The sequence below is a fragment of the Ahaetulla prasina genome, chromosome 3, assembly GCF_028640845.1.
Source record: "Ahaetulla prasina isolate Xishuangbanna chromosome 3, ASM2864084v1, whole genome shotgun sequence".
In the NCBI taxonomy this organism is placed as follows: domain Eukaryota; kingdom Metazoa; phylum Chordata; class Lepidosauria; order Squamata; family Colubridae; genus Ahaetulla; species Ahaetulla prasina.
Window position 1 is genome coordinate 2,010,064 of NC_080541.1, and position 7,894 is coordinate 2,017,957.

Consider the following 7,894-nt stretch of genomic DNA (forward strand, 5'->3'; position numbering starts at 1 on the left):
CCATTTCGTCCCAATCAGCTGGGACTCGGGGGGCGGAGCCAGTCAGAATTTTTACTACCGGTTCTCCGAACTACGCAAAATTTCCACTACCGGTTCTCCAGAACTGGTCAGAACCTGCTGAAACCCACCTCTGGTTTAGTCCATCCCTACTTTGTCCCTTAACAGCATCCCAACCACCAAGTCCTTCATCCCAGACTCCAGAAAAAATAATTGCTACCAACCTGCCTTCCATTGAGGACCTGTATACTGCACAAATCAAGAAGAGGGCCGTGAAAATATTTGCAGACCCCTCGCATCCTGGACATAAACTGTTTCAACTCCTACCCTCAAAACGACGCTATAGAGCACTGCACACCAGAACAACTAGACACAAGAACAGTTTTTTCCCGAAGGCCATCACTCTGCTAAACAAATAATTCCCTCAACACTGTCAGACTATTTACTGAATCTGCACTACTATTAATCTTCTCATAGTTCCCATCACCAATCTCTTTCCACTTATGACTGTATGACTGTAACTTTGTTGCTGGCAATCCTTATGATTTATATTGATATATTGACCATCAATTGTGTTGTAAATGTTGTACCTTGATGAACGTATCTTTTCTTTTATGTACACTGAGAGCATATGCACCAAGACAAATTCCTTGTGTGTCCAATCACACTTGGCCAATAAAAATTCTATTCTATTCTATTCTATTCTATTCTATTCTATTCCATTCCATTCCATTCCATTCTATTTTCTTTTATGTACACTGAGAGCATATGCACCAAGACAAATTCCTTGTGTGTCCAATCACATTTGGCCAATAAAGAATTCTATTCTATTCTATTCTATTCTATTCTATTTCCCTTGGTCCTTGCCTGTTTTAAGCAGTGTGTTGGGCCCAACAAACCAGAAGCCCTAGTCTAACTCTGTATGTTCCTTTCACTGTTACCTGTCGGCCTTCTGAGAAGGGGTCCAGGTACCCTGATTCCATCTTCTTGATCATTTTCATAACCATTGGAAACTGTGGAGTTTCATCCGTCAGGGACCGCCCAAGGGTCATCTGGCTCTACCCTCTGCCATGTGCGGGCAAAAGCAATTCAGCTGGTTTTCCAGCCTCCCTTCCTTAAACCATCAAGGAAGTCGCTGTAGCGGCCCTTATAAGATAGTGCTTAGCACGCACTCCAGAATTTATGCACACACAGTGCCCGCCCCCCGCCCCCTGCCTCCCAAAATTAAGGGACTCAGCAATTGAATTGCTAAAATAAAACAGAGTTATGTTTAGAAAGCATTTTAGGATAGTGATTGCACATTAGGTGGCTGAGTATATATATATTTGTTTTCTGAGGTTTTCACGGGTGTTTGTATGTAGGTCTTTGGTTGTTCGGGTTTTCTCCCGTGTAAAATTGGAAATGTCTTGGCAACGTTTCGACGAAGTCTCATTCGTCATCTTCAGGCTTCAGCTTCATGCTTCTGGGAGCAATGTGTGATCACAGCTGTTTCTTCCTTTTAAAAGGAAAGGTTTAAAAGGTTAAAAGGAAGAAACAGCTGCGATCACACATTGCTCCCAGAAGCACGAAGCTGAAGCCTGAAGATGACGAATGAGACTTCGTCGAAACGTTGCCAAGACATTTCCAATTTTATATATATATATATATTATACACACACACACATCCAGCAGAATCTTGCTAATCCTATGTGTGCATAAACTTCAACTTTGTTTTATTCTCGTTATATTTTTCTAATATGGGGACATATGGGGTGAGGCAAGGGACGTTAATCAATCAGGCTACATAATACTGTGTAAAGATAAAAGTAACGGTTCCCCTCGCACATACGTTTCAAAGCCGAAGAGCCAGCGCTGTCTGAAGACGTCTCCATGGTCATGTGGCTAGCATGACTCAACGCCAAAGGCGCACGGAACGCTGTTCCCTTCCCACCAAAGGTGGTCCCTATTTTTTCTACTTGCATTTTTACGTGCTTTCAAAACTGCTAGGTTGGCAGAAGCTGGGACAAGTAACGGGAGCTCACCCCGTTACACAGCAGCACTAGGGATTCGAACCGCTGAGCTGCCGACCTTTCGATCGACAAGCTCAACGTCCTAGCCCCTGAGCCACCGCGTCCCTAATACTGTGTACACTGCAATATATTTACTATTGAGAATTATGGCTTAAAGGGAATAAATGGCTGGACTAGCTGATCTTAGAAATCCCTTTTAATTCCACAATCCAGAAAGTGAGTAACTTGATAGAAGGGGAAAAAATCACGAGGAGTCTGGATGTACTATTTTCAAGTAATCAATTTTATTTTAAAGGCAAACATTTGGTGAGGAAATGCTGATTTTTTTAAAGCTGCCATAGCATACTAAATAACTTTAAGATGTGTGGACCAGCTCCTAGAATAGGAGAAAAAGGAGGAGGAAGAGAAGGGAGACGAGGAGAAGGAGACAGATAAGGAAGAGGGGAGGAGTAGAAGGAAGAGGGGAAGAAGGAGAAGGAAGAGGGGGAGGAGGAGGAGAAGAAGAGGGAGAAGGAGGACTATGGGGTCCTTGGTGCTCTCTGAGCTTGGTTGTTTTCTTGCAGATGTTTCATGACCCAACTAGGTAACATCATCAGCGTTAGATTATATACCCCAGTATTGGGATTTTTGGACAGCAAGAGGAGATGTGACGGGGTGGTCCTTGATGTTCTCTGAGGGTCCGAATCTGGTTGTTTTCTTGTAGACATTTCATTAACCAACTAGGGAACATCATCAGTGCTAGAATAGATTGGGTTTCTTCTTTGTTTATATGCAAGTGGCTTACCCTTTCACCATGGGGATGCTAACACAGTTGTTAAATGTGAAAAACAGTCATAAGACCCCTTTTTTCAGGGCTGTTGTAACTTTGAGTGGTTACTAAATGTACTGTTGTAAGTTGAGGATTACCTGTATGGTCACAACAGCTACATCTCTGTTACCATGGTGATATATTTTCTCTCCTCTTGCTAGTGCACATCTGCATATTGTAAATAGAATAGAATAGATTTTTTATTGGCCAAGTGTGATTGGACACACGAGGAATTTGCCTTGGTGCATATGCTCTCAGTGTATAGAATAGAATAGAATAGAATAGAATTCTTTATTGGCCAAGTGTGATTGGACACACAAGGAATTTGTCTTGGTGCATACGCTCTCAGTGTACATAAAAGAAAAGATACGTTCATCAAGAATCATAAGATACAACACTTAATGATACTCATAGGGAACAAATAAGCAATCAGGAAAACAAAACAAAAAAAGACAAAACAAAACAAAACCCTGAACTGCACAACTGGGAAAGGGCCCAGATGCTCCACGGTGGTGTGTTTGTTCGTACTGCATCCAGGTTTGATCACCACAATATAATAAAAGATGCTGAGACTCTGGAAAGAGTGCAGGGAAGAGCAACAAGAATGATTAGGGGACTGGAGGCTAAAACATATGAAGAACGGTTACAGGAACTTGGAATAGAATAGAATAGAATAGAATAGAATTTTTTATTGTCCAAGCGTGAGTGGACACACACAGAATTTGTCTTGGTGCATACGCTCTCAGTGTGCATAAAAAGATACATTTGTCAAGAATCATAAGGTACGCCACATAATGATAGTCATAAGGAAACAGTCAGAATAAATCTTAAGAATACCAGCAACGTTACAGTCATACAATCATAAGTGGGAGGAGATGGATGATGGGAATGATGAGAAGATAAATAGTAGTGCAGACTTAGTAACTAGTTTGACAGTGTTGAGGGAATTATTTGTTTAGCAGAGTGATGGCGTTTGGGAAAAAACTGTTCTTGTGTCTAATTATTCTGGTGTGCAGGCTCTGTAGTGTCGTTTTGAGGGTAGGAGTTAAAATAGTTTATGTCCAGGATGTGAGGTATCTGTAAATATTTTCACAGCCCTCTTTTTGACTCGTGCAGTATACAGGTCCTCCAGGGAAGGCAGGTTGGTAGCCATTGTTTTTTCTGCTGTTCTAATGATCCTCTGAAGTCTGTGTCTGTCTTGTTGGGTTGCAGAACCAAACCAGACAGTTATGGAGGTGCAGATGAAAAACTCAATAATTCCTCCATAGAACTATTTCAGCAGCTCCTTGGGCAGTTTGAGCTTTCTGAGTTGGCGCAGAAAGAACATTCTTTGTTGTGCTTTTTTGATGATGTTTTTGATGTCCATTTTAGATCTTGAGATATAGTAGAACCTAGAAATTTGAAGGTTTCTACTGTTGATACTGTGTTGTCTAGTATTGTAAGCAGTGGTAGTATGGGAGGGTTTCTCCTAAAGTCTACCACCATTTCTACAGTTTTGAGTATGTTCAGTTCCAGATTGTTACGGTTGCACCACAAGGCTAGTCGTTCAACCTCCCATCTGTATGCGGATTCATCATGGTCTTGAATGAGACCGATCACTGTTGTGTCATCTGCAAACTTCAGTAGTTTAACAGATGGATTGTTAGAGATGCAGTCATTGGTATACAGAGAAGAGAGAAGTAGGGAGAGCACACAGCCTTGGGGGAGCCCCTGTGCTAATTGTATAGGTATCTGATGTGATTCTGCTTAGCTTCTTCTGCTGCTTCCTGTTTGTTAGGAAGCTTGTGATCCACTTACAAGTCTGTTCAGGTACCCGTAGCTGGTTTAGCTTAGTTCGAAGAATGTCTGAAATTATGGTATTGAATGCTGAACTAAAGTCTACAAAAAGGACCCTTGCATAGGTCTTTGGAGACTCAACATGTTGTAGGATGTAGTGCAGAGCCATATTAACAGCATTATCTGTTGATCTATTTGCTCGGTATGCAAATTGCAGGGGGGTCTAACAGAGGATCTGTGATGGTTTTCAAGTGGGACAGCACTAGCCTTTCAAAGGTTTTCATGACTACAGATGTTAAAGCAACTGGTCTGTAGTCATTCAGTTCCTTGATGGTGGGCTTCTTCGGCACTGGGATGATGATAGAGCGTTTGAAGCAAGAAGGAACATAGCACATCTCTAGTGATTTATTGAAAATATGGGTGAAGATGGGGGCCAGTTGGCCAGCACAGACTTTTAAGCAAGAAGGAGTTATCTTGTCTGGGCCTGGAGCTTTTCCTGGCTTTTGTCTGTGAAATAGGTCCTGCACTTCCTTTTCTGTGATCACTAGGGGTTGTGAACCCGATGGGATGGGGTCAGTTGTAGGAGGCTTGGCTATTGTTGGTGTGTCTGAGATGGGGGTTGTGGAGATAGGTGGCTGTAGTTTCCTTTCAAACCTGCAGTAAAACACATTCAGGTCATCTGCCAGTTGTTGATTTTCTTCAGCCTGGGAAGGAGATTTGCTGTAGCCGGTGATATTTTTAAGAGTTTTCCACATGTTTGCTGGTTCATTTGCTGAAAACTGATTCTTTAGCTTTTCAGAGTAGCTTCTTTTTGCTGCTCTGATCTTCCTTGTTAATACATTTCTGGCCTGATTGTACAGCATTTTATCACCTTTTCTGTAGGCGTCCTCTTTGGAACGACATAGCTGCTTAAGTTTAGCTGTGAACCAAGGTTTGTTACTGTATATTCGCAAGTTCCTTGTCAGTATAGATAGGTATGTAACATAGGTACACATGTTACAGTATCTGTGAGTTCATCCAGATCTGCAGAATATCTGCAGAATATCTTCAAAAATATTCCAATCAGTGCAGTCAAAGCAAGCCTGTAGCTTTAATTTTGCCTCCTCAGTCCAGGTTTTCATTGATTTAATTGTTGGTTTTGTGATTTTAAGTCTTTGCCTGTAAGCAGGTACAAGGTGAATCATGCAATGATCAGAGTGTCCTACAGCTGCTCGTGGTAAGGATCGAGAAGCATCTTTTAGTTTTGTGTAGCAATGGTACTTTATATTCTTGCCTCTAGTGGGACAATTGACATGCTGAAAGTATTTTCGTAGCTCTTTCCTTAAGTTTGCTTTGTTTAGATCTCCCATAATAATGGCCAGTGAATCAGGGTCTTTGGCTTCAGCCTCCATAATCTGGTAAGCTAGAGTTAGTTAGGCAATCCTTATGATTTATATTGATATATTGACCATCAATTGTGTTGTAAATGTTGATGAAGGTATCTTTTCTTTTATGTACACTGAGAGCATATGCACCAAGACAAATTCCTTGTGTGTCCAATCACACTTGGCCAATAAAAATTCTATTCTATTCTATTCTATTCTATTCTATTCTATTCTATTCTATTCTATTCTGTGTTGTACCCTATGATTCTTGATGAAGGTATCTTTTCTTTTATGTACACTGAGAGCATATGCACCAAGACAAATTCCTTGTGTGTCCAATCACACTTGGCCAATAAAAAATTCTATTCTATTCTATTCTATTCTATTCTATTCTATTCTATTCTATTCTATTCTATTTCTTTTATGTACACTGAGAGCTTATGCACCAAGACAAATTCCTTGTGTGTCCAATCACACTTGGCCAATAAAAAATTCTATTCTATTCTATTCTATTCTATTCTATTCTATTCTATTCTATTCTATTCTATTCTATTCTATTCTAGTAATGCCTTGTTTACACAGGCTTGTGAAGGGACATAAACAGAAATTAGTAGAAATGAGGAGAACTCGCATGGACAGTAAAATGGTTTACAGTTGATAAGTAAATACTCTAATTTTTCATCACAGAATTTATATATTATAGTTATCTCCTGAGACCAGCTGTTGTTGATATATAAGCATAAGCCTCCTGCCTTCTTTTTACCAGATGATTCTGCAATTCTGTCTGCTCTTATTATCTGAAACCCTGGAATTTGCATGCTGTTGTCATCAATATCATCATGTAACGAACGCCCTCACTCTGCTAAACAAATAATTCTCTCAATGTGTCAAACTATTTACTAAGTCTGCACTACTATTAATCTTCTCATCGTTCCTACCACCCATCTCCTTCCACTTATGACTGTATGACTGTAATTTTGTTGCTTGTATTCTTACAATTTATATTGATATTGATTTTTTTTCTGGTTGCTTATTTGTACCCTATAACTATCATTAAGTGTTGTACTTTAGAATTGTTCATAAACATATCTTTTCTTTTATGTACACTGAGAGCATATGCACCAAGACAAATTCCTTGTGTGTCCAATCACACTTGGCCAACAAAAATTCTATTCTATTCTATTCTATTCTATTCTATTCTATTCTATTCTATTCTATTCTGTTCTGTTCTGTTCTGTTCTGTTCTGTTCTGTTCTGTTCTGTTCTGTTCTGTTCTATTCTCCTCTCCTTCTATTCTATTCTATTCTATTCTATTCTATTCTATTCTATTCTATTCTATTCTATTCTATTCTATTCTAATCTATTCTAACCTTGTTTCAATAAAGCATAGGGCAGCTATGCTGTGAAAATCAAAGTTGCATCTGTTTAAAAAAAGTATTTCATCTATTTTGTAAGTAAGTGAACGTAAATTTGTCAGGAAGATTGAAGGCAGAGCAGTTCTATTTCCCTTATTCCTTAGCAACTAGAGACAAGAAGGACCAGGGGTGACATAATAGCAGTCTTCTAATATTTGAGGGGCTGCCACAAAAAAGAGGGGGCCAACTTATTCTCGAAAACACCAGAAGGCGGAACAAGAAGCAGCAAATGGAAACTAATCAAGGAAAGAAGCAACCTGGAACTAAGGAGAAACTTCCTAACAGTGAGGACAATTAACCAGTGGAACAGCTTGCTACCAGAAATTGTGACAGCTCCAACACTGGAAGTTTTTAAGAACAGACTGGTCAACCATTTGTCTTAAATGGTAGGGTCTCCTGCTCGAGCAGGGGGTTGGACTAGAAGACCTCCAAGGTCCCTTCCAACTGTTATTCTTTATTTTGTACTCACGTGTGCAATGGAACACCCGTCCAGAAGCGTTTTCTGCATTGTGAATTGATCACCCA